Source organism: Symphalangus syndactylus, chromosome 1 (assembly GCF_028878055.3).
Source record: "Symphalangus syndactylus isolate Jambi chromosome 1, NHGRI_mSymSyn1-v2.1_pri, whole genome shotgun sequence".
Classification (NCBI taxonomy): Eukaryota; Metazoa; Chordata; class Mammalia; order Primates; family Hylobatidae; genus Symphalangus; species Symphalangus syndactylus.
The window spans coordinates 43,858,793-43,886,463 of record NC_072423.2 but is presented as its reverse complement, the minus strand read 5'-3'; the positions used below and the strand labels follow the sequence as shown (position 1 = coordinate 43,886,463).

Genomic DNA, 27,671 nt, shown 5'->3' with positions numbered 1-27,671 from the left:
TGTTTATTGAGTTAAAGTATTACAAAAACAAACAGAATATAGCACATAACCAATAGATATTAAATTGGAAAGATAATTACAGATCTTCAATCAGACTGTCCCTTCTGATGGGACTATAGGGAAGCAAACTTGTCAAGGGACATTACATTGCACCTTATGTTCTATTCTGGCTTTCTTTCTCCCCAACCCCTCCTCTCCACCATTGGCACCTGGCCAGTTAATGGTTACATTGCATGTTGAAAATTGGGTTGCCACTGATTTCCAGACAATTGCTTCAGAAAAGGGTTCTGTGTTTATTCACAAGGACTTAATTGAAAATCTCTTGTCTCTCTGTTAGAGAGAGCCTGGTGATAACTCTGATGCAGATGGAGCCATAAAGAACCCTCCCCTCAGGATCTCAGCACGCTGGAGAATCATTCTGGAGACTTTTCACAGATCTTTAATCATAATCAACCCAAGGAACTGCAGCCAGTCTCATTGCATAAACTGCTTATTTTAGTTTTAGTGTTTGTTTGTAATTACTTGTTATCCTCAACTACTGTCACGCTGTCAACATATTAACTTCAGCAGTTATCAGGAGGGAATTATTCTGAAAAATAAATAGGGCATCTCTGTCAGGACTTCAGAGATAGAAAATAGAAAAGTAGAAAAAGCCAAATGAAATTCTTTTCCCTACCCCAAAGCCCCCAGTGGAGTTGGAACAATGGATTAAAAGGCAATCCTTTCATGAAATTGCAATATAAGTAGCTGAAAGACTGTTACAGAATAATAAGATTATAGAATTTCTTGGAATGGGCTTTAGAAATAATCTAGCCAAACCCTTTACTTAAAGTAGAATTTCTCACTATTGCATTTCTCATAAATAGTCATCTTTCATATCCATTTGAATGCCCAAATAACTCTAAAAATATTCCAAATTAACTTACTAATCTTCACTGCTCTTCCCATAGCCCAAGCTACCAATGTTTCCCAATTGAGCTATTGCAATCTCCTCCTAAATGTTAGTTACTTTTTTCTCTCTCAGCTTCCTTAATCTATTTTCCTTTCAGTAACTGGAGTAATCTCCTTAAAGAAACAAATCCAGGCCTCTTCTTTTCTTCAATGACCACTTTCTTATAATACAATGAAGACTAAAGTCTCACAGAGCTGAGCATGATCTGGATCCTGCCAAACCTTCTAGTTTCATCTAAGAAAATGCTTCCCCATATTTTATGTCTCCATCCATATTGGTTTTACTTTACTTTTTCATTTGCAATGAGCAACATTTTTACTTAAGTTCCCTGATCCTGCACTTTCTTAGTTTTTCTTTTGACAATCAGGTCTCAGCTAGAGCTCACCTCAACACAAAGCAGCCTTCTCAGAACCTCCCAGACTAATCTAATTCTCCCACTATTATTATAGATCTTGCACTTTTCTTTCACTAATTTATTATAATTGGAATTTAAATAATTATTTGTATATGGATTTTATATCTTTCCCTCCACAAAGCTATCGGCTCCATAAAGTTACGGAATGTGCCTGTCTTAGACACCACTATATCTCTGGCACTTTGAAAAGCAGTCTGGCTCAATAAACATTGGTTAATCAAAAGAATGGATAAATAAATGGCATTTATTTTTTAAAAAATCATTATTAACTATTATTTTGTGAGCCTGTTCATCCTGTGAATAGGACTACAAATTCGATCATTTCTTTCTTATGTTGCTTCTTTGGAGCTGTGCACAGCTGGTCCTATACATGTTTGAGGACAGCACATTTCCCTGAAGCATTTGTTGTTATTTTTTAAGATGATATTGATTGTAACTTTATCCACTGTATATGGAATCTGATTTCAACCTTTAGCTGCCCTCCTCTAGATCTCTAGATTTCTGTGCTACTTCAGGGATTAAGGGATTAATATTTAAACCATTATACACATTGATCTGAACCTGCTCAATTCGCATGTGGAAGTAAACGTCAGAGCTGATCTACTCTTAAGGTAATTGTTCCTACATTTGTTTGAAGCACGTTGCATTTTTTTTTTTTTTTTTTTTTGAGACAGAGTCTTGCTCTGTCGCCCAGGCTGGAGTGCTGGGGTGCTGGGGTGCTGGAGTACAGTGGCGCTATCTGGCTCACTGCAAGCTCCACCTCCCAGGTTCACGCCATTCTCCTGCCTCAGCCTCCCGAGTACCTGGGACTACAGGCGCCCGCCACTATGCCCGGCTAATTTTTTGTATTTTTTTTAGTAGAGACGGAGTTTCACTGTGTTAGCCAGGATGGTCTCAATCTGCTGACCTCGTGATCCGCCCACCTGGGCCTCCCAGAATGCTGAGATTACAGGCGTGAGCCACCACTTCCGGCCGGCATTCTTTCTTCTCCTCCAAACTCTCTTATGTTTTCCCCTTAGTTTCCTATATTGGAATTATTACCTCTGACTGTGTCCACAATTCTGTTGGCTACTTCATTCTGTTAATTTTGCATGCATTCCCTTGGTAGTTTTGTCTTCTCCCATAGGTTTCTGTAGCACCAATTTTTTTTAAATTTACTATTAATCTTTAATGGAAAGTAGAAACAATAAAAAAAGCAAACAGCCTCATGTGTCATAATCTGTCAACTATAAAGCATCATACAAATGTATGTCAGTGTTGATAATGATGAAGTGGTGATGATGGTGATGGTGATGAAAAAGAAGAAACAGTTGTTATATCCACAGAGAAGCACCAAGCTTCACTTCTAGTCTTTAATTTTTAATTACAAAATCAGCCTTGACTAATCCCAAATTAGTTATGAAAATGTTTGGATATAACATGGCTGGCTGCTTGGTCTGAAAGTCTAAGCTCCTGACTAAATATAAGCTGACCACATACATGTATTCTGTTGGATTAACAAGAGCTCAGTTACGTATCTATTCTTTGATGTCGAAATTTATTGGAAGGCAGAAAGATCCAGAATGTCATGAACTCTAACTGGAAATACCCTGAGAATAACTTGTTCTTTTTTCAAGCATAGGACACTGACATCTGGGTCCTTTTCAGAATCAGAATATCCAAAACCCTGCAGTGATTTTAGCCAGTTACAAATTGTGAAAAATTTGAATTCAGATTTAACCCATTAAAGATTTCCCATCTGAAATTCTGCAGCAATAATGAAAATAAGCACTAACTTATGTACCTCGGGCCTAGAGGAAATCATACCGATAAGCTACAAATAGCTAACTCTGGTTTCTCCCTTGGTTACTAGCACCAATTACTGATGACTGTCATTCCTTCTTTCTTTCATACCCATCTCCTGAGTTACAGAGGGATTATGATGTATTTAAACAGCTATTTGAAAGTGTTTCCTATGACACTGTTTTACAATACACAAAAATGTTAACTGGATGCTAGTGCTACCAGATGTTTCTGCAGTCTGTTGAACAATGTACTCACAGCATGGAAAACTGGGCTTCTGCTCAATGTCATTTTGGCCATCCAAATGCCAGGAGTCATGGGACTTTTTCTGTAACCACACAATAGCCCTATTTATTTATTTTATAATTTTTATCTGACTTATTAAAAAGATTACACAGCAGGCATGAAAACAATGCAAGAAACACAAATCGTGAAGCCCAAATGCAGAAAATATTGGATATCATAGTCAGAATTAGAGTTGAAAATAGGGTCAAAATTAAAAGCATTAATTTTAATTAGGATTATAATTAGGATAAATGTTGAGTCTTTTACTTGGGTGCAAACAGTCAGTAAAAATGCCAAGATGCTTGAGATTTTATCTGTGAACCAGTTTATACAAAATGAGAAAGCAGTTCATTAGATTGCATGCTCAGTATGAACGAACAGTGATATGGTATAGTTACAAAAAGGAAACGTAATTTTGAGCGGCATAATAGAAAAACTAAAAATAAGAAAATCAGAAATTGCACCATTCTTGGCCCTGATAATATAACATCTGTAGTCTCGTGTGCAGTTTTAGGCATTGTGTTTTACGGAAAATACTTATGGAAGGATGCACTGATATGGAAGACAAATGAGCAACATTGTCTAGCATCATCATTTCCTGTTTGCACGTTGACAAGATAAAAAATGAAAAACTTTGTTAAAAAGAATAATGGCTAAAAGGATGGAGGCATTATTTATTTTGTAAACAATTTCTGGGACTTGGGGCATGATTTTTCTTAAAGTGGCTCTTCAAACCACGTATGAAAGTTTTCTTGCTGAACCATCTTTTTCTTTATTCGTTTTCGGGATTGATTCTTCTGATACTGCTGATTACATGAATGTTTTCATACTTCCTCACTTTCTCTATACTGGGTGTCCTAGAATCTCAAAATCATGCTATTTTCAGGCATTTTGAAATGTTATGCCCTGTTTATTTATAAAACAAAACAAAATAAAAATCTCTAACATTTTATTTCCAGCTTTTTTTGTTTTGTTTTGTGGCAGTATACTATATGCTTTGGAGTGAGATAGTCTTTAGAGAATAATGGCTCTGCCCTCTACCAGAACCTGGACCTGGGCAAAGCCTTTATCTTGCTAAATCTTAATTTCCACTTCTGTAAGTTGGAGACAATAGTGCCACTCATTCTTCATTCACATATAATTTTAATTAAATATTCATTAACCACCATAGGCATTGTACATCTACTAAGATAAAACAAACATTAGCTTATCTGCCTATCTATCATCAGTAAATTCCAATGACTTCATCATTCCAACCTATTTTTTATTCAAATATATTGGTTTCTTTTGTTAAATTAAACTGAATATGCCATATTTTCTCAGTCTCATATTATCCACAGAAAGGAACTGAGATCCACCTTATTTAATCCTAAAATGAATTAAGAATATGAAGTAGAAGTTTGTTATTCTGACCACTTGGAGCTCTTATATTGTCTTGAGATATCTGACCTGGTTTGATTTGATATTGTTTGTCACTGAATTCTATATGATGGTGTGAGTGTTTGATCTGATATTGTTTGTTGCTGAATACTATATGGCCATGTGAGTATGTTTGCAGTGGATTGTAAACAATGGGAGCTCTTCATTTCTGTGCAGCTTTCCTGTTAGTTTTCTGTAAGTGGAGCAGAAATTTAGTATGCATTCTTTTGACTATTGTGGTATTATAGGATGCAAGGGTTTCCTTGGCAACCTAATTTAAGCAGTATAAAATAATAGAGCATGTTTTATAGGGCAATTAATACACGTTTTGGTACATTCCAACCTGATGCTGTTTGCTGCCCACGGTATTTATTAATAGTCCTATAAAGCATTTTGCAAACAACATTGCTTTGATAAAAATAAAAACATTAATTTTAAAAATTCAATTCCAGTAACAACTCTGTTTTAATTAACTTTCAAAATATGTTTCCTCTTTAAGAAACAGAAGTGGTTATATTGGCTAGCATAGAACTGGATCCTGAATAGGACAAAGTACAGGTAAGTATTGAGATGTTGTGCCACTGTTAAGAAAGCCTGTTAACATCATAATTTTAGTTACATTCAAGCCTAAAAAGAAAACATGAGCCAAAAGGACTTGATACATACTTATTAGTGAATGAATCAAGCCATTTATAAGTGAATTGAAGAATAGAGCCACATCTGGTGGATTATAAATCACAAAAAAAAATGAGAATAAGTTTTTAAAGTCAGGATGTCCCAAGGGAAGTTTTTACAAGCATCAGCACTTTCAAGATAACAAAATACGGATCAAGCGTAAATTGTACAAGAAAGAACATTCACCATTCACTCCAACATGGATTGAGACTTATTTTCTTAAGAAATTAAAAAGGCTGGGTGTAGTGGCTCAAGCTTGTAATCTCAGCACTTTGGGAGGCCGAGGCGGGTGGATCACTTGAGGTTAGGAGTTCGAGACCAGCCTGGCCAACATAGTGAAACCCCGTCTCTACTAAAAATACAAAAATTAGCTGGTCGTGTTGGTGAGCACCTGTAATCCCAGCTACCTGGGAGGCTGAGGCAGGAGAATCGCTTGAACCCAGGAGGCGGATATTGCAGTGAGCTGAGATTGCACCACTGCACTCCAGCCTGGGGCGACAACAGTGAAACTGTGTCTCAAAACTAAAAAAAAAAAAAATCAAAAAAAAGAAATTAAAGATAAATACATTCTAGGTATCCCCAAGGGTTTTTCCATATTTAACGCGATAAATGATTAACTCATGGCCTTGGTCCCGAAAGTAAATGTCAACTATCACATCCCACTGTGACTATGACCAGAGTATGCTGACTCAGCTCACTTGAGGGTCTTTACTATCATCAGCTTACCAGAACTGATAACCTCTAATTCCTGTTTTAATTTGCAGAGAGGGATACATTTTAAAACCTGGAATTTGTAATTCTCTGTTTTCCTAGATATTCCCTAATCAGGCACACATGAGATAGTGCGCAGAGCAGTGTGAGGCCGTTGGAAAGAGAACAAGGATTTTTAATGGTGAGGCTTGACGATTATTGCAATTTTCATCAGCAAAAATTATTTTAAAAAGCAAAAGCACAGCAAAAAGCAAAAGAAAACACCCACCTTTCTCTGAATACAAAAATTTAAGGCTAAAGACCAAGATTCTAGACCAGTGGTTCTAAATAGTTTATGTGAGTTACATCTATTGAATTTTACCATATTAAAAACTAAAATTAAGAATTTTTATCACATTTATTAATTCATGTTAAAATAACAATTATAAATCTGTTACAAGTTAACATAAATAACTTTTTATGAAAAATACATTTTCTAAAACAGAGCAAATTTCTGAGAACAGTATTGCTTTACATTTCTTCAAATCTCATTAATATCTGATTACCTATTTTTGAAATGTAATATGTTGCAAGATATTATTTAGTTGAAATACATGAAGACTCTCTGAGCTCATAAAGTTGAAAAAGAGAGTACTTCAACAGCCTTTCCAAGTGATTGTGGATATTCTTTTTGCTTTTATACCAAAACTTGACTAAAATAAGTTCTAATGTAGAATCTAAAATCATACGAGTAAATGTCATATATTCTATTACATTTAAATTTATTTTTCTAGGTTGCATTTCAAATGAATCTCGTACTCATGCCTGATTTTGTAACATCATGTGGTCATCATTTGGAAAGTATCGGCTCACTGAGCTATGCTGATCTTACAAATGTTAACACATTGATTATACAATATCAAAGAATCACATTTATTGATGTCGCTACCCAGCTCATAAGACAAATCTTTATGTGTAGGGAGGCTGCAAAGTCAGGATGCAGATAAAAGCTTTCAAAATTTCTAAATGTCCCTTACTCAAACTTTATTGCTGACTACAAATACTACTCATGCTTTCCCTTCAACGGACAGGCTTGCTTTAATACAATTTTGAGAAATTGTCTACCAACCTCTCACTGAATACTCATAGTTTGTTTGTCAGTCATGCTTTCAGGTAGAAATAGTGTTTTACGAAAAAAGCCACTCACCATTTAATGACATAGGTACTTGTTCTCAAGTCTACTTTGTACTTCATTTCACAAAAGTGTTTTAGGTGCACCTCTCATTTCATTGACAGGTTAAGAGATAGGTAATCAAAAGCGGAGATTTAATAAAATTTATATATATATATATATATTTACAAATCCATTGAAAGCATTCTTAAATTAAACTGGCTTTTAAAAGTTTATTTTGGCTGGGCACAGTGACTCATGCCTGTAAGCCCAGCACTTTGGGAGGCTGAGACAGGAGGATAACTTGAGGTCAAGAGTTGAAGACTAGCCTGACCAACATGGTGAAACCTCGTCTCTACTAAAAATACAAAAAATAGCCAGGTGTGGTGGCACACACCTGTAATCCCAGCTACTTGGGAGGATGAAGCAGGAGAATCACTTCAATCCGGGAGTCAGAGGTTGCAGTGAGCCGCGATCATGCCATTGCACTCCACCCTGGGCAACAAGAGTGAGACTCGGTCTCAAAAAAAAGAAAAAAAAAGTTTGCTTTTACTTTTATATTTTTCAGGCCTGCATGACCATGAAGAACACAATGGCAATACATGCAACTTGTGGTACTGCGTTGACTAGTGCTAACAGGCCAGCAACTTTCACCTCATTTGCTTTTACATAATCAGTGTAAATGTCCCCCCCACAGTGAAATAAGCTAGTAGCAACTTACTATTATGAAAATAGTTTTGACTTCATAAGATCTCAGGGGTCTGTGGACCACACTTTGAGTGTAGCTATTCTAGATTAACACTTTGCAAAGCAATTAGCCTAAATTTGCTTGACTTTAGAAAATAAATGATTACTGCATTTGCAAAGGCAATAGTTATAAAATTTTTAATATTTCTCTAATAGCTGAGTCCATACTTAAGCAATACTGAGAAAATTCAGGAGAGTAAATTATAAACAGGATTTTCTAGGCTAGCAGGTTAAAAGAATTATTATTCTCTGAAGGAAATAACTTTTTATCATGATAACTTTAAAGAATTACTGCTGTGATATATTTACAAAGGGTGTGTGGCTTTAAATTATATATTGTATTAATTGTAACTGTTCATATTTTCTTTCTTTCTTATCTGGACTTCATTATCCCTATGGTATTGGCCTTTCAAATTATGTATCTTTGAATCTTTCAATTTATAAATTTGTTACCTTAAATTTCAAAAAAGAAAGCCATTTTAATCTGGGTAATTTCTTCCTTTCAATATTCTTGACAAGACATGGACCTTAGACTCCTCTGTTTTCTTGGTGAATAGGTCATTCATTTCATACATTTTAAGCAGCCTTGAATAAAGTCTTGTGTTCTGAGAACACTTCTGATATTTTAAAATATAGTAGGCTGGGTGCAGTGGCTCATGCCTGTAATCCCAGCACTTTGGGAAACCAAGGCAGGCGGATCACCTGAGGTCAGGAGTTCGAGACCAGCCTGGCCAATGTGGTGAAATCCCATCTCTACTAAAAATACAAAAATCAGCTGGACGTGGTGGCAGGTGCCTGTAATCCCAACTACTGGGGAGGTGGAGGGAGGAGAATGGCTTGAACCCTGGAAGCAGAGGTTGCAGTGAGCCAAGATTGCACCACTGCACTCCAGCCTGGGCGACAAGAGCGACACTCCATCTCAAACAAAAACAAAACAAAACAAAACAAAAAAATAGTATCTGAAACTGTTTATCCCGAGTGAGAATAAAAACATAAAACAAAACATTTATAGTGCTTGTGCTTTTGTTATTTACGAGAACCCTTGTCCCTTAGAAGCACAAAGCCCTTGTCCCTTAGAAGCACAAAGCCTAGAGGCAAGATTACTTTAACACAAAGTGAATGTGTGTGTGTGTGTGTGTGTGTGTGTGTGTGTGTAATCTGAAGGAAAATAAATTAGATGTGAATTTCCTTGAGGACTTCAGCAAGTAATGGTGTAGGTAACAGTCAATGCTAAAGATGTTAAAGAAGGCTTTCTGATCATCCTGGCTTATAGAGAAATGAAAAGCAATTCAAAGCTGGTTCTTTTGGCATATGTGGATGATGTGTTCAAAAGAGTCCCGCAGATCCTAATGAGCTGTCGGTTGGCCAGCTAGTCAGAATTCTCAGTATGCCAGAATAAATACGAACAAAGGATTAATGAATTCCTAGAAGACTTAGCATGGCATCTTTCAAGGTTGTTTTGCTCAATGGAGCAAAAGCAAAATCATTTAGCATCCATTCTCTCGCCTCAGAGTTGCACGAGATAACTGAGAAGAGTGCGCTACTGCTGAGAAGAACTAAAATATTAACATGAAGGTCTGTATCACAGATGCTGGATATTTACCATACTCAGAGGTCTGCACTCTGCTAAAACACATCAAGAGGATCTGGAAAATGATGTGCTTCACAGAAAAGAGAGATTACGCACTCATGCAAAAAATACACATAGAGGACATGTAAAGTCATATTTTTTTGTAGAGATTTTATTCCCCCATCCTATTGTTAAAGGGAAGAGCCACAGTTCTGTCTTTAAAGACAAAACCTGATTCTATATCTTATTTCACTGTAGATTTCATGATAAAAATATTTAAAATTAAACAAACTTAAGTAAACATCATTTGAATTAATAAGTTGGCAAAAAAAGAGAATTCAGTTTTTTTTTCGTGATGAGTAAGAGGGAAAGGCATAGTTAACACATTATCAGTTAAAAGTTTGATTAAACTGAAAAGTAGGCCATCTTTGTTCAGCAGAGTTTCGTCTTTAAACTACTTTTGCCCTATTTTGTAAATGCCAGAAAAAATGGTAGGACATGTAATTTGTTCATGTAAATCATCATTGTGTGGAAAAATTCATCAAAGCCTGGGCTCAATAAAAGATCTCAGCTCTAAAAATAGCCAGAATATAATTATACTGTTCTATTTAGACAGGCTCTCTACTAGTGACTGTTACTAAATTTAAAATAATATTGATACCGGAAATGCTGGCCTCAAGCTTTACAGTAAAGATCTGGATTTCCCAAGCTTTCTAGCAACGTTAAAATAAAAAGAGAGCTTTGTTTAGAATGTATGTACATTGGGTGAAATTTTGGATTAGAACTGGTCTTGTTTTCAAGGATTTCATCATACTGTTGAGATAGGATAGGCAAAACAAAATGTAAAGGTCATAGATAGTTATTGCATTATGTGATTAATAGAAATATGAAATTCAAGAAATTATTCTGACTATATTGTGTTTTGAAAATCATCTGATTTGAGTCATAAAATTTTAGTGCTGGAAGGAAACTCAGAGAAAATCACAGCCAAATGCCCTATTCAGATTAAAAAATAGGGGCATGGTTAAAAGACTTGACCAAAGTTCTATAACTAGAGACAGATTTAAATTCAAGCTTCCTAAATCCCAGTATTATTTGCTCTCCACCACACTAAGCTGCCTAATCACATGTGATGGGTAGTTTTGTTAAGTAAGGCTTCAGTTTGAGCCATGAAACTGGGGAATTTCAAATAAATTCCAAAACTACCCTGAATATTTGTTTTTACCTAGTCATGAAAAGCCAGTTCTAAATGAAATCTTGTAGCACTTACCCACTTGGATGAATGTTCAACCTTTCCCATCTCACCTGTATGAGGCTACTTTGTAGCACTGATTTCTACCGGCCTTGAATACAGTTTTGTATGAATATATGTGTCATAAAATAACTATCTAATATAAGGTTTGATAGAAGAAATAAGACCCAATGTTAAATAGATCAGTAGAATGACTAGTTTACAATAATCTATTACATATTTCAAGATAGCTAGCAGACAATAATTCGAATGGCTGTAGATTAAACACACATATTTAATGTGATAAATATCCCAAGTAATAACAAATAACTGATTTGATCTTTATAACTTATATGTTATATATATATAACTTATTATATACAATTTTTATATATAAGTTATATATAACATATATGTGTAAGTTACATATAACATATATGATATATGTTATATATGTTACATATATGTTATATATGTAACATATATGTATATACGTTACATGTTATATATGTTATATATAACATATATATTAAATTATCAAAACTATGTATATCTATTATGTATCAATTAAAAAAATCCCAAAATCCTGAGAATAACTGTCTAAAGAAAGAGATTATTTAAGAATTGTAAGGTAACTTTTAATGAGGTGTTTTGGGGCCGTATTAATATATAATGGGGCTCATTGTTGTGGGCTATTACAAATACTGTCAAAACTAGTAACCCACAGAAAAGAAATCATTGCTTGCCTTTATAGTACAACTCCTCTAGTGCACTTGCAAAGTAATCTAAGAAAGACATGCTCATTAGTGGCTCATTACTTAGCTGGCTAATTGCTGTTCATATCAGCAACACAAATCACAGAAAAAACTTATTAAAGTAACCTATTAATTTTTTTTTCCTGAAGAGCTTCATTATACAGTATCTTCTCCTAATTAATGTAATCAGCACCATAAAAATCCAAGATGAAAAAGAACCATTAGGTCATCTGCATTCAACTACCTGGAAATAGAGAGGCTATTCTCTGCAATGACCAGTCCATTAATCTCAAGCAAGGAATCTCACTGACCTCACTATAAATAACTGCTTGCCTTTTAAAAACCCCTACCTATGACGTTAAATTTCTTTACTCCATAGAAATTTTCTTGGCTTTCTTTAAGAGAATAGGTGCTAAAGTTCAGAGTAATTTCTCCACATGAACCTTCTAATGCCTTCTCACTAACTCCAGTATGAAGCCAATAAACCTTCAGATACAAAATCTAAACTTTTTATTTTGCCTGGTTTTACACATTGTGACTCCAGACTTCCTTTCTGGTTTCAGCCTCCTAGCATTGTCTGCTCTCTAAATCTGAACTTTAAGCTTCAGATAAATCTTTTCAATTTTTATCTTTCCAAAAAGTGGTATAATTTTCCCTAGCTTTGCCTTAGTTTCTGCCATTCTCTCACATTGGGATGATAGACTCATTCCTTTCAACTTTAGAAATGTACAGAAAATTTTAGATTTTGTCTGGAAAGTTAGAGTAGATGACCTCAAAAGGCTCTTTTAATTCTTAGATATGACTGTTTCTTATTCATCCCTGAGGGATCACCTAGCTTTAGGCTGCAGACCAAATAAAAGATCTAGAAAGAGATGATTACCACAGACTTAAAATTACTTAAATGCTATTCTTGATTCTTGAGTATTATCCACACTTTTCCACTGAATATTAAATGACAGCACCATCTATAGCCAATAATAACATTTTTTTAAGTGTACAAAATTTCACATTGAAGTCATATTTGTAGAAGATATGTAGATGTAAGGATATGTAAAGTAGGGCCACAGCCAGAAAACAAAGGACTACACTAGTGTTGAATGGTTTTACAAATGACCAAGATGAGACAGAACCATATGTTAGTGATCCAGGAAAGTCTCCCAAATTGTAAAGATCTGACAAGAGTTCCAAAACTTACATAGAGTCAAATGGTTGAACTCCATATTTAGCTTCCTTAATAATGAGATCTAAAGTTGTTTTGAAAGAAGTAAATTTAAAAATAAATAAAATGATAAATATCTAATCACTAAAAATAAATATCACACATTAAAAATCCACATATTGTCATGGCTTAGTTGAAAAATATGTCATATGAATCCAAATATTGTCATGCCTTAGCTGAAATGGAATGGAAGGATTCATTTGCAAAGCATGGCAAGGTGCTAGAATGTTGAGTATATAATTACTGATTAAAAGACATCAAAGCCAAAAGAACATATATAAAATGATGAAGAAATAAATGAGCAAATATCATGAAAACTAAGTTATTCAGAGAAGGCAAAGATCTAGGTCTATTTCAAGCAAGCATTGGGTAAATAAAGTAAATATGAGCTACTTATGTATGAGTATTGAATCATTCTTCATAAATATGAAAGTCATGGGGCTACCAGTACATAAAGAAGATACTTGGAAGCAGAAGAAAACACAGCTACCTATAAATATGCAAGATGTATGGTAAGTGAGATAGGAGCAACTTTTCATAGTAGATTGCATTGGTATAGAAGTTATTGGTGCTATTCATAGACTATTTCTGGCTCTCTGAAACCAGGACATAATAGTATTTTACATCCTAGAGACTTTTGAAAATAGCTATGACTGTGTGACTCACTTTGGTCAATGACATGTGAGTCACATTTTAAAGGTTGGTGTACATGTCTCCATATTCCCATTTTCCTGCCTTGAACATCACAGAAGTCCAGAAATGGAGCTTCCCCCTGCTTGTGTCTCTTAGTGAGGATCATGGGAAGTAGAATCGTCTGCCAACTTAAGATTGACAAGAGTAGAGACAAAAATCAAGTTTTGTTGTTTTAAGTCCTTTAAAGTCATTAGAAGAACATTTTCAGCATAAACTGGTTCATACTGAATGACTAAAATGGCATCTTTGGCTTGGAGAATTTTGTTAGAATGTCCCCATTTCTTTACTGTACCTCTCTTACATGGTAATACAGCAAAGTGATTGATTTTAAGTGTTCTACTCCTAGGAACTTTCCTCTCTCAGAGACAGACTGCAGATCTTTATTTTATATCCTTAGGGTTTAACAAAACTTCTGGCATTTAGCAAGATCTTCAATGTGTTTTGTGGAAGGAGAGAAAAGGGAAAAGAAAGGAAGAAATTAAAGAAAGGTGGATCGATGCAAGTCTCCCAGGCTATTCATGCTGATTGGATAGACTGATTTATTCAAGAGTTTGTGACTTATATTTATCCTGCCCAGAGACAAATCTACTCTTAAAAAAGCCCTTCATTAGCTTTAATGTTGCAATCATTCAGAGTATTTCTCAAAAAGTAAATTTTGCAAACCTTTCAGCCTGTTGACAAGTTTTACAAAAAATTAAACTATTAAGTTTCTAATGAATGTCAATATGTGCTTTAAACCATATTCTGTTTTATTTGTACAGCCACCTCAATGGATATTAGATCCTAAAGTTAGGTTCATGTTAGTATCTAGTTCAGTCCACATGAAAGTGGCTTTTTGGCAAAAGAAAGTATAGAAGAACAGAATTAGTTTTTGTTTGGCATATACAAACTTGCAAAAAATCATTGGCAGATAGTAGCATAGTAAGAATAAATAGAGAGTTTTTACTAAAGTTTATTTTTACATACTCAGTATTTTCTTTTGAAGGTACCTATTTAATAGGTTCTCTTATTAAAATAAACATCATTGGTTGAATTGACTTTATCATTAACAAAGAAGAATTAAGAAAATAATCATTGAAAGAATTCCAATAATAGGCCATGTATTTTGAAAGAAAAAGAAAAGTAGTGGTGGAGTTACATCTGTAGATGGATTTTTCTAATATCAACAGCTTTAGAGAAGTATCATTGTCCATTATTCTGAATTTTTTTGGCATTGCAGTTTTATGTTTTATTCTTTTAAGTTTCATAATAATATAAAAATTAGGAAAATAAAAATTCATGTCTAAACTTATATTTGTACATATTTTCAATATATCAAAAACAGCCATATAAGTCAATACTGAGCATCTACAAAGATAGTCCCTCTTTAAAAAGATGCTATGTATTATTCAAATTTGACAGAAACCATCCAGTAAAAGAAATAAATTCATTTAGTAACCTTCTGGTGAAAGTTAGTACTCCAAAAATAAAAATAAAATTCAAAGTAGTGGGGATCTAGACTAGATTGCAACTCTGACTCGGGCGGACAGAGCAGCATGTGGAGGCTTGCATCATGATATTTTGCTGCAGAACGACTGTAAAAATAAGTCAGGAAACCCAAGAGCACCCACAGACCCTCTGAAGGAAGCAGATTGCTCCTGCAGGACTGGAAAGACACCACAATACTATGAGTGCCCAAACTGTGGAAGTGCGAATGGGAGATCGTCTACCCCAGAACACACAACCCCACTGGGGAAACTGAAGGTCTAGATTATGGGAGAAGATTCTAACCCTACCTGGAGCTGAGTCAATTGAGAGAGCTGAGCGAAATACAGAGGTAGAGGAAGCAGCGGGGTAAGGCCTGAGAGCTCACTGTGTCCCCTAGCAAACCATTTCTGCCTGGCCTTTCAGGGGGTCCTTCGGGAGGGCAGCCAGAAGCACTGGGAAAAGGCCAGAGGGAAAGGGAAATCTCCAGCTGAACTTCATGATAATTTGAACTGATCGAGAAGTCTCCTAGCCTGAACTCAGGGGAGGGCATTAATCTGGTGTGCAGACTCCACAGGCAGAGGAAGAAGGAAAGCCATACTTGCTATCGAAGCTGGAAGGCAAGCAGCCTGGGACAAGTTCTCAGCCCTACTCGTCCACTGCCTGGAAACAGACTCGGTGCTATTGGTGGGGGCACAGTGGAAGCAAGAACAGCCCTTTGGATTGTGTGGGAGCTGGATGAAGCCTGTGACTGCCAGCTTTCCCCCACTTCCCTGACAACCTGTATGACATTGTAGAGATAGCCACAATCCTCCTGGGATCATAACTCCATTGACCTGGGAACCTCAGCCCCATCCCCCACAGCAGGTGCAGCAAGACCTGCCCAAGAAGTCTGAGCTCAGACGTGCCTAGCCCTGCCCTCATCTGTTGGTCCTCTCTACCCACCATGGTAACTGAAGTCAAAGGGCAAATACTCCTGGGAGTTCTAGGGCACTGCCCACAGCCTGTTCCTCACCATACTACCACAGCTGATGCTTTCTGGAAAGCGCCACCTCCTGGCAGGAGGCCAACCAGAACAAAAATAGTTCATTAAACCACCAAAACTAAGAACACTTACAGAGTCCATTCTCCTCTCCCGCCACCACTTTCACTGGATAAGGTGCTGGTATACCACCCCCAGTACCAGCCTGGAGCCTGGTAGACTTGCTGGGTGGCTACATCCAGAAGAGAGATAAAGATCACTATGGCTCAGCTCTCAGGAAGTCACATCCATAGGAAAATGGGGAGAGTAGTACATCAGGGGAACATCCCATGGGAAAGAGAATCTGAACAACAGCCTTCAGCCCTAGACCCTTCCTCTGACATAGTCTACCCAAAATAGAAGGAACCAGAAAACCAACTCTGGTAATATGGCAAAACAAGGTTATTTTATATCCCCTAAAAATCACACTAGCTCACCAGCAATGGATCCAAACCAAGAAGAAATCCCTGATTTACCTCAAAGAGAACTCAGGAGGTTAGTTATTAAGCTAGTCAGGGAGGCACCAGGGATAAATACTCAATGAAACAGATAGCATAAATAAAAAACAGTCAAAACCTCAGGAAACAATGGACACACTTACAGAAATGCAAAATGCTCTGGAAAGTCTCAGCAATAGAATCGAACAAGCAGAAGAAAGAAATTCACAGCTCGAAGACAAGGTCTTCAAATTAACTCAATCCAACAAAGACAAAGGAAAAAGAATAAGAAAATATGAACAAAGCCTCTAAGAAGTCTGGGATTATGTTAAACGTCCAAACTTAAGAATTATCACTGTTCCCAAGGAAAAAGAGAAGTCTGAAAGTTTGGCAAACATATTTGGGGGAATAACTGAGGAACATGTTGCTATCTATATACAATATGTATACAGAATTGAGAAAATTGACATGTTCAAAGAATGGAGAAGAATGAAACAAAGTAGGTAATTATTTGATGAATTTTAGTAGAATAGCCCTGTACTTGCATGAATGTAGAAATTAATATAGCTGAGGGTAAGGCCTTTCTTATGAAGTGGGGAAACATACTTTTTAGAAAGTTCTCCAGGGTATCTGAGGCAATCAGAACAATGCAAATCACTCAAAATCCAGTTATGTAGCAATCAGGGATACGATAGTAACTACATTTATTTGACACATTAATGTATGTTTAAAAATCTAAAAATCTTCATGATAGCAGGGGACAAACATAACAACCATAGACTATACATGTTGAAAACGTCATTAATTAATGGTGAGAGACAGTTGAAAGACCTGGCTTTCAGAATCCAGTCTACACAGAGAGCATGACAGCATAATCTTTTTCCAAGAACCACCTCAACTTTGATCTTTGAATCAGCTGATAGGTCCCTTGGAAATAACAATCCAGTCAGGACAATGGTGTGCCAGTAAATATTTAATAATCAGATCTCCAAGCAAAAAAAAAAAATGCCTGATTCGTAGTTTGCCAATTTCCATGGTATAAATACCCCCACTGTGGCTGTTTTCAAACTGCTGATTTCATGATGTCACTGAACACAGACTTGAGAAGAGATGCTTGTGCACAATTGGCTCTTGAGAGTTAACATGAGCCAGCGGGAGCCAACTCCAACACACCATGGAATCAGGGGCACTCTCATGTCCTTCTGCATCTAGGGGAATGAATTCACCAAATGGTTCACCTAGGAAGGCTAGATATTACCATCGTGCTCAAATAGTATTGTTATTGAAGTGCGCATAGATAAGTAAATTGCAACACTGGGAAATAGAAGATTTTGAGTCAAGAGATGTATTATCTGGTCCTTTCTCTGCCAATAACTGCCTGTGATACTTAAGCAAGTCTGCTCAATTCTTGGAGCCTCAGTTTTTTTAAGTGTAAATGAAAGGCTTACATAACGTTGTTCCCAAGAACTCCTTCTATTCAAAAATACATAATCCCACATAATAACACAATGTAAACAGCAAGGCAAGGCCCTATGACTACTGTATCTAAGCTAACGAGGAATGATACTACATCTGACAATTACTTTTCAAAAGGCTGTACATTTGAATGAACTCCACTATAAGATCCAAAAAACCAGCAATAAACAGAAGACCCTGATTTAGCTAGGAGGAGAGGGAGAGGAAACTCTTTATTTTGGTTCCACTGCTCACTGTGCACCAGATAGTTGAAAGTATCAGCTAGATAAGTGCCTCACATACTTTAAGGTGCATAAAAATAACTGGGGATCTTGTTAAATGTAGATTTGGATTGAGACATTCTGGGGTAGGGTCTGAGAATCTGCATTCCCAACAAGCTTTCAGGGGGAAGCTATACTGCTGGTCTGAGAATCAGACTTCACAGAGCAAAGATTTAGATTCAAGTAAAACTTTATTTATTTATTTATTTATTTATTTTCCAGTTTCTCAGACTCCAATCTGGCTCTGGAAGAACTTCAGGGAGAAAAAACGGATTTGAATCACATCAGCTATTTAAACAGATCTGAATTCACTTTGGTAGACAGAACATCCACGATTTAGTTGAAGCTAAATTGATTATTTGATTCACTGTGTTCTCAGATTCTTTTTTAATATTTTTCATCTAGTTAAAAGGTTTCACAGAATGTAAGACAATGGATTAGATTTGCAGAGTTTTGTTGGCATAATGGAAAAGAAAATCCATTTTGTGACCAGTTTGATCTGTAATAATTAGTTTCACAATTATTATCCAAAAATGTCTTTGAATAATTAATTGGATAATGTTCATGTAGGTTTGAAATTACTTCCATCAAAAGGGTAACATTTATTAGATGTCATAATTATGATATGTACTAAAGGAGTTTAAAATAACAGATTAGCATGGCTTTTGAAGGCAATTGCATTATAATGGAAGTAAAACTGTATTGTAATTCAGTCTATCTGCATTGAATTTTTGATGAGTGTCGCTTATCTTTAAATGGAGATTGAGAATTGGAGTTTGGTCCAGGGGAAGGAGGGAGGACTTTAGGGCCAATGAAATTTGGGCTTGAGATTTTGATTGGCCGAGTAATAATTGTGCAACCTAAGACAAACCACATAACTTTTCTGTGCCTCAATTTCCTAATACATAAAATAGGGAAACAGTATTTCTCTTCCAGGACTGTTGTTAAAATAAGTGATAATATTTATGAAGCACCTAATACAGTACATGCACAAAACAAGCATCCAATGAGCAGACATTTGGAGTAAATAGTTTTCATAGTTATTATAGAAAAATTATATTATTTTGTGCTATATTTTCTGTTAATAATCATATACAGAATTTATTTAGAGATAAAAATTGCATTTATTCCTAAAACATATTAGAGTAGGTATTATTAGAGTAATATATTTGTCATGTTATTTTGATTTTACAAGATGAATTTTTATTAAAAAGAGTAATCATGTCTACCAATAAAACATCTATTTAATATGCTTAATTGTTAACATAAAGTAAAATACTATAATAGACTTCTTTGAAAACAATAAAATATGTTATAGATATGAGTTACTAAATATTCCACCAGAAGAAATGGTCATGCATTATCTGATACACACATTAAAATACTGATGCCTAGAATGGGCAAAATTCGGCAAGATGGATCTGTAATGAACTTCATAATTCCACTTTTGCCTGTTTGTGCTACATATTACCATTGGTACTATGAAAAACACTTTAAATGTATAAAGTTGGATGCTTTTCCTCTGAGAAATTGAAAGATAGGATTCACACATGAAGCCATTAGAACCTTACATGATAGAATGTACAGGGTTAACCATTTCTATATGTAAATATTTAGAAAAGAATGAACTCTGGATAACAGAAGCATCAACTAAGTCTTTGAGAGGTCACAGATTCTAATTTTTGACCTTGAATGTTAGGTGGATTGGGAAAAGTTGCTACAAGCACTAACGGATCACATTCACTTAGCTGAGTATAACAAGAAGCACAGAAACAGAGCAATGAGTTTTGCGCATGAAATCCTGTACACATGCTACTGACTGTACTAAAAAACAAATCCTCAGAAGACATAGTCAATATAGCTCAGTAAGTAGAAATGGGTAAATTATGGAGCATCTGGACTACAATACAGCAGCATTTGAGAACAATGTGGTAGGGTGAACAGTGACATAATACAGAAAGCAAATCCAGTTAACAGTTAGAATTGTTCTAGGTAGAAAGAACTGAAATGGAGAAACATTCAAAGTAGAAAGGATATAGTGGTCTCCAAAAGCACATAAATATTGAGTCTTTAAACTATGTTCCTATTCCTTATCTCTGTTACCAGTGCTAAATGTTATAAACATATTGCACAGAATTAAGGAGATGACAGATCAATGCTATATCAAAGTTTAGATAAGAAAAGTCATTTGTTCAAGAATATGAAATACAAATGAAGGCAGAGGTGGTAAGAAACCTAGCTTGTGAGCAAAAGTGAGATACTCTTATGTAAAATAAATGTTTCTCTTTCTGCCTTATATAATGAGATGTTACAGTTGAAATCGGAGGAACTGATAGCATCCAAATCATTGGAGTCACCAAATTTGTATTCACCAAGTAATAGGATTATGCAAAAACAATGTAAATGCCACAGTCCTTGCATTTCTATCCTAACACTTGATGCTGAAAACTCTTAGTTCCATTTCATTAAAATCACCAGAGATTTGAAATAACATGTAAGCGATATGTCAAACATAGAAAATATTGCCATTCATAAACTGTTCATTTCCAAAGAATATCGTGTTAAATCCTTATTATTTTAGGTGTGTTTTTTTTTTCTTTTTTTTTTTTCCTTCTAAAGCAAGCTTGACTGTGTCTTGGTGATGTATTCTCCAGCAGAGTGGGTTTTATTGTATGTTTTCATATTTGAAAAAAGTACATCTTTATGTGTATCTCATTGTACTCTACAAATATCAATTAATTTACCCTGCTTATGTTATCCCCAATTCTTAAAAGATGGAGTGCTTGTCTTTCATTACCTAGCAAAACAATGACTTTACAAACATGTATAAGTGTTCGACCTGTATTCACTGTCCCATTTTATTCGCCTGTTAAATGCATTCAAGTCAGCAGATAATTCAGTAAAAACAGCAGTAAAAACAAAGATCAACATGTACAAAATCAATGGATGTTTTCTATGTGATACTAATATGGGTAGAGTACAGTCGTTACCATACCTGGTTACACACAAAGGATTCATTTCAGGATCCCCTGTGGATACCAAAATCCAGGGATCCTGAAATCCCTTATATAAAAGGCCAGAGTATTTGCATATAACCTACACATATACTTTTGCATACTTTAAGTAATCTCTAGGTTACTTATAATACCAATATAATGTCTACATATCATTTTATTCATGTGGATTCAATCTAGTACTCAGCACAGAACAAATTTAAGTTTCACTTTTTGGAACTTCTGGAAATTATTTTTTCCCCAAATATTTTGATCCACTCTTGGCTGAACCCATGGATAATGAACCCACAGATATGAAGTCAATTCCATTTTCATTTCACCACTGGCATTCACCTTTAGTTCAGCTTTGACTGAAATACTCATTCATTTGATCACTACATTTAAAGCATCAGAAACTATTCTTGGAGCTATAGATGTACAGATGAACATCATCAGGACCCTGACCTCGAACAGAAAATAAGTGTTTAGGTAGAAGGCAGAAACAAACCAGTTAAAAAAAAAAGTGAACTGAATTATCTTTCATTCATCTCTTTACATTTAGTATTCTTCTCTGGTCTCTGCCCCAGCAGTTTGACCTACAGGGGCTACATCAATAGGCTTTTTAACTCTCTGAATGAGGAATCATGGAAGGGATTGGAATGAAGAAGGGTGACATCAGACTTTATATTCCCCTGGGTTTCTTCTTAATGGTTCACCTTGGTTTGCCTTCGCCCTTGTACTGAAAGTCACCGAGTCTATTAAGGTGGGTCTCTCTACGAGACTTCTTGCCAGATTCTGCTAACCATTTCTTCTCTTTATCCTTTCAGGTCTGGAGATAGAAAAAACTATGAGATATTGAACCATCCTTTCTACACTCTGCCCACCTTTGTGTATAGTCTTTTTCTCCTTATCTGATTGCTCTCTGTTTCCTGCTAGGACACTGATATAGTTTGGATATATGTCCCTTTCAAATCTCATGTTAAAATGTGATCTGAAATGTTGGATGTAAGGTCAGGTGGGAAGTGTTTGGATAACAGGGGTGGATCCTTCATGAATGACTCTCCCCATGGTATCGAATTCATAGGAGAGCTGCTTGTTTTAAAAGAGCCTAGCTTCTCTGTGTTCTCTTTCTATGTGACACATCTGCTGCCCCTTCATCTTCCCCCATGAATAAGTTTCCTGAGGACCTCACCAGGAGCAGATGCCAGTGCCATGCTTTCTGTACAGCCTACAAAACTCTGAGCCAAAATAGGCCTTTTTATCTTAGTAAATTACCCAGTCTCAGATATTCTTTTATAGCAATGAAAAACAGACAAATACAGACCCTGACTGATAGAGAAGACTTTATGTAACTAATGGGAATTAGAACCAGACCCTGTATAACAAAGAGGATTTGAGGAAATGATGTAGCATGACGAGAAGATTTAAAGAAGGGGTGATGAACAAAAATACTACCTTAAACTGTGGCATCAGGATGGTACAAGGTGGATTCACATGACTATAAGCATGTTAGTTTTGATAGAGTAGACAGTTCATGCTGGGAAAATGTGGATGATAAGGCCGTAACTGTTACTTTAAAGCAGTAGTTGTCAACCAGGGATAATTTTGCACCCAGGGGATATTTGGCAATCAATATCTGGAGACATTTATGGTTGTCAAGACTGGAAGAGAAGAGGAGGTACTGGAGGTGCTACTAACATCTAGTGAGTAGAAGGCATGGAGCCGTAGACATCCCGCAATGCACAGGTAGCCCCCTCTCAACAAAGAATTACTCAGCTTAAAATGTCAATTGTTTAGTTTGGGATATGTGTAGTATCCTTTGACTACTTGCCCTTCCGTTACAATGCAGGCAGGCAGGGAAGGTTCATGCATTCATTCAGTAAATACTTACTAATTACAGATTATCTGCATAGCACTGGGTGAAGTCCTGTGATACAAAAGCATATAAAAAGAACACAGTTCCTAACCTCACAGAGCCTGGAACTAAAAATGAAGTAAAAAGCACATTAATCAAACTATTAACAGAAGTTCATGTAAAGTAGAAACTGGGTAACTGTGACCATTGAAAATACAGGAACTTAAAATGGGAGAAAGGGGAGGGAGTTGTTCTATCTAATGAGATCAGAAAAGACCTGATATAGAATCCTAAAATAGTCTGGATGTGTATCCCCTCCTGCAGGAATCCAGTAGGAATTAGGCAAGGCAGGAAGAAAGCTAAATGCAGAGGAGACAGTATGTGCAGAGCTTGGAGATAAGAGACACTGGCTAACACCATTCATGCATGTAGAGTATTTTTACTTTAGTATTGCATTTGTGTTTGAAACTGTTTTATTTTTCCTCCAATTAGAGAATAAGTAGTTCAGAACTCAGAACTGTTTTCTATTCCTTTTCAAGCTTCTACACCTGTAGAGAATGCTTTATAAATGGCCCTAATTATAATTGGCTCAATGGCTAATCATGCATAAAACTTGGGATCCAAAATTTAGACCCTGAAGTTATTTGGCAATTTCACTCATATTGAAGAAAACTTATGCACATGTTGTTGGCGACGGTTGATTGTGGCAGTTTAAAGAGCTGCCCAAGTCTCTTTAGATTTTGTACTCTAGTCAGTTTCATCTGCAATGGTTGGTTCCAATACATTGTTGTACAATATGAATAGACACCAGAAATCACTGCCCCAATCTGGCACATGGGTTGAAAGTACACTAAATGGAATGTCAAGAGACCGGCACCATACCTCCAGCTCTGCTCTAATTACTCCATAATAATCAGAACCTTCCTAAAACTATGCATCCTGGTTTTTTCTGCTAAAGGTTTATCAATAATATCTTTATTTTACATATCTGAAGAAACAATGACACCGTGTCTTTGAAACCACACAAAAATGCATAAAGTCCTAGGCAAATGTAAAGACATATACACCTATTTGAAAATAAGAATTGGGAATTCATAGCATAAAAAGCATCTGCATGAAATTCAAAATGCAAAAACACTGGCCAACATCCAAAGAGAATAACAACTACAATAAAGTTGGCAACGAAGGCGTTTGCCCTTGGAAGCAGAGTTTAGGCAGGAGAAAGAAACTAAGTGATTCCCACTGTTGAGACTGTGCCCAAGAAAACTATGGTGGAAAGCCTATCTGTGGAGCATCCCCAGAGGCTCTAGTAAAGAAACCAGCACTGGGGGGCAAGAAAGAGGCATTACATTCCTGATGGGGCAAATGTACTGATAGCCTCAAATCAGATAACTCTAATGCCCGCTTTGTGATAGGTAAAGACAAAAAATACCCATTTTCATTTTTAGTCAGAAAAATTTCTCTGAGTGCTCCCTCAGCAGTGGTATTTTACAAAAATAAAGCCTCAGAGCCAGCCAAATTTTACTACAAGGATATTCATCACAAAATATTTTGCACATTTGTTTCAAAACTATGGAGATGGATATGGCCAATCCCTAACTGATTATTTAAGTTTACCTTTATACAGCTTGGATAAAAACTCAGTGAGAGGAAAACGAACTTGTTATTTCCACGCATCTGCATTCCACAAGCGTTTATCAAATGCCTACTTGGTGGAGAGAACTTTGATAAAAACTGTGGAAGCAAAGATTAGGTGAATAAATAACTGCTAACATAAAAAGCATATTTAGGTGTAAACAGCGTTACAGGAGAATCAAGAGATCAAGTTTCTATTTTTAAGTTCTGCCTAATATGGTTGTGCCTGTGGCTGGCAATTTATCCCTGCATACTTGTTTCTAATTATAAAAAGAGAATGTGGATTAGAATAAAATGATACTAGTAAGTACATCTATAATTTATTATACATCTATTATGCACCAGTACTACACCAGAAATTTTACATTCACCATTTTATTTAATGTTTACGAAAAATGTTTGAGATAGATATACATATTTAATGGATAAAAAAATGGGCTCAATTCACAGAGTCAAGTTAATAAATGAGAAAGAGGCAGAACTGAGATTGAAGCTCATGCTCTCCCTATCATCTTATTCTTTTCCTGTTCAAGCGTGGGGAAGTTGTTTGAACAAGCATGTGTTCAACCTTACTATTATCAGGAAACACTCTTTACATGTACAGCATAATTCCGTGTAAGCCGTCATCTTTTCAAATGAAGACTTTTGGTTCATCTTCAGACAGTTTCCACTCATTTCCTTGTTTATTTAAATCAAATAATTATTCAGTAAATTATGTTAAAAAATCATGAGAAAATATTAATTTCACTATTACTAATGGTTCTAGATGCATGAGTTTATGACTTTCTGAGAAATATTTGAACTTTCAACTCTTCTTCACAATGTACCATATTTTTAACCTTGAATGTTAATACACTGAAAGAAGTGAATGTTGAGTTGATAAATTCTCTTGGTTTAATTTCACACATTTACAATTTAAAAGCCAAAGAACAAGGGGAAGGTTGTAACTGACACAGTAAGTCAATTAGAATGTTACGAAGATTAGTCATAAACAAGGAATGACTTAGGAAGATGTGTTCCACTTTCATTACCATTGTCCATTCTTTCTTGGAATTAATATAAGAGTACAATATTCATAGCTATTTTTGACACTCCATTGACAATTGTAACAGTATGCACAAGATTCATTTCCTTGCTACTTTTCAACCTGTTTTCTCAAAATATGCTAATCTAAATATTAAGCTCAAGAGATAATAATTGACATTTCAGATCCAATAATGCATGGTTATAAATTAGATAATTTTATATCTCTGAAGATATATTAATCTAAAAATCCATTTGAAGCAGTGGGATTTTAATAAGGATATTCATATCAAATTATTCTCCTAGGAAAATCTCTAGCTATAGCTAGTTTAAATCCTGTAGGGGTTTTGTGTTTATGTGTGTGTGTGTGTGTTTGTCTTTAATTACGACAGAAAAAAACTAAGGAGAAAAATTTTGATAATGAAGAAAAATGCAGAGCACATACTATCAAGACTTTATTGACAGAATTTCAGCAAGTTATTCTATGCCTGAAAAAAGGTCATATTCAGAGAGCCATATTCATGAAGTTGAATTAACTTCTATTTTCAAGCTAAAAAAATATTAGATTGGACCATTCCCATCAACTCCATTAATTGCAAGAATTTGACATTTTGCACATATAACCGGTTCTACAATTTTGACTGAATTCATTAATTTAGTTAAATAAATTTGATAATTTAGTCAAATTTATGTTATTTAATTTAATGAAAAATAATGGTCACCTCAGGTTTTTTAATAACTGATGAAAATTATTTCCATTAATATATATAATCTCTAAAGACAAAATAAATATTAGTATAAGTATATGGAGAATATGGGACAAAGAAAAGAGTAGAAAAAATACATGAAGCCAAATTCATTCCATAATATATTCAATATAAGCTAGAGATAGATTAAGAATTTAATTCTAAACTTTTAACAGACAGTGTTAACTGGGAGATAGGACCAGCTACATAACTCAGTGTCTTTATGGTATAAGTTAATTGATTGCCTAATTAAAAGATAATATTTCTAGTACTAGCACCTATAAAAATTTTTCTTAAAGGAATAATGCATCCATAATGTCCCCCAAAACATCTTTAAAGTATACATTGTTTGTGCACTAAAACATATTTGATTAAAAATTTTGTAGACTAAGCATTTTACACAAAACTATAGCACAATTTTACTTATGTACATCGATGTAAAAATGACATAAAATATAAGCAAATCAGTTCTAATAATATATAAAATAATATCAACAAGAATAACAGTAGCAAAGATTTCATGCCTGGTACTGTTCTATGTGTTTTATGTATGTATGTATGTATATTAATTTACAATAATCTTTAGGAAAAATTATAATAGGTTTTAAATGGATCAAAAAAATATATTAGGTGTGTTCAATTGGAAACTAAGGTTTGGCTAGCATACCCTTTGCGCTTAAGTCTTCTGTGCAATTTCTATGCCTTTCACTCTTTTTCAGCTATGTTACAACTCTGTAAGTTGTAGAAAACTGGTAACAATGCAAATAATTCTTGACTATATAAATGCATAATTTTCATCTGGTAGAATTGCAATTAATTATTGCCCTGTGGATAGACTCATTTGACATCTCTTTGACAATTAATTTCTCCCTTGCTTATTGTCTATATGTGGAGCACTTCTAACTTTCCTTTGAATCAGTTGTGACATCTTGCTAAATCCCTCATTAATTAGTCAGTTAAAATTATTGACAAATGTTCATCGTATATTTATTTGAGAGTGAGGATTTTACCTTTTTCACACACACACACAAAATCCTAATTGGGTTTATATATATTTAATCTCCAGTTGAAGCAGGCACTCTCTTACATCCATTTTACAGAAGAGAAAGCTGAAGCATATAGATGTTAAGTAACTTTCCCAAGACTGTTCATGTAGT

At 35.2% G+C, this 27,671-nt stretch overlaps 1 protein-coding gene and 1 long non-coding RNA gene across 5 annotated transcripts in view; both read right to left on the bottom strand.

Moving 5' to 3' along the window:
* The window catches only part of RIT2 (Ras like without CAAX 2), a 403,073-nt gene that overhangs the window by 53,283 nt on the left and 322,119 nt on the right, over positions 1-27,671 (bottom strand). The gene's annotated exons all lie outside the window — the stretch shown is intronic.
* The window catches only part of LOC129458090 (uncharacterized), a 36,372-nt gene continuing 9,173 nt past the window's right edge, over positions 473-27,671 (bottom strand). The window contains exons 2-4 of one of the 2 annotated variants that reach the window (XR_008649533.2): positions 3,408-3,477; positions 2,409-2,532; positions 473-589 (exon numbers count right to left, since the gene is read on the bottom strand). This is a non-coding gene — a long non-coding RNA (uncharacterized lncRNA). The remainder of the gene's footprint in view (positions 590-2,408; positions 2,533-3,407; positions 3,478-27,671) is intronic. The other variant, XR_008649534.2, reaches the window with a different exon arrangement.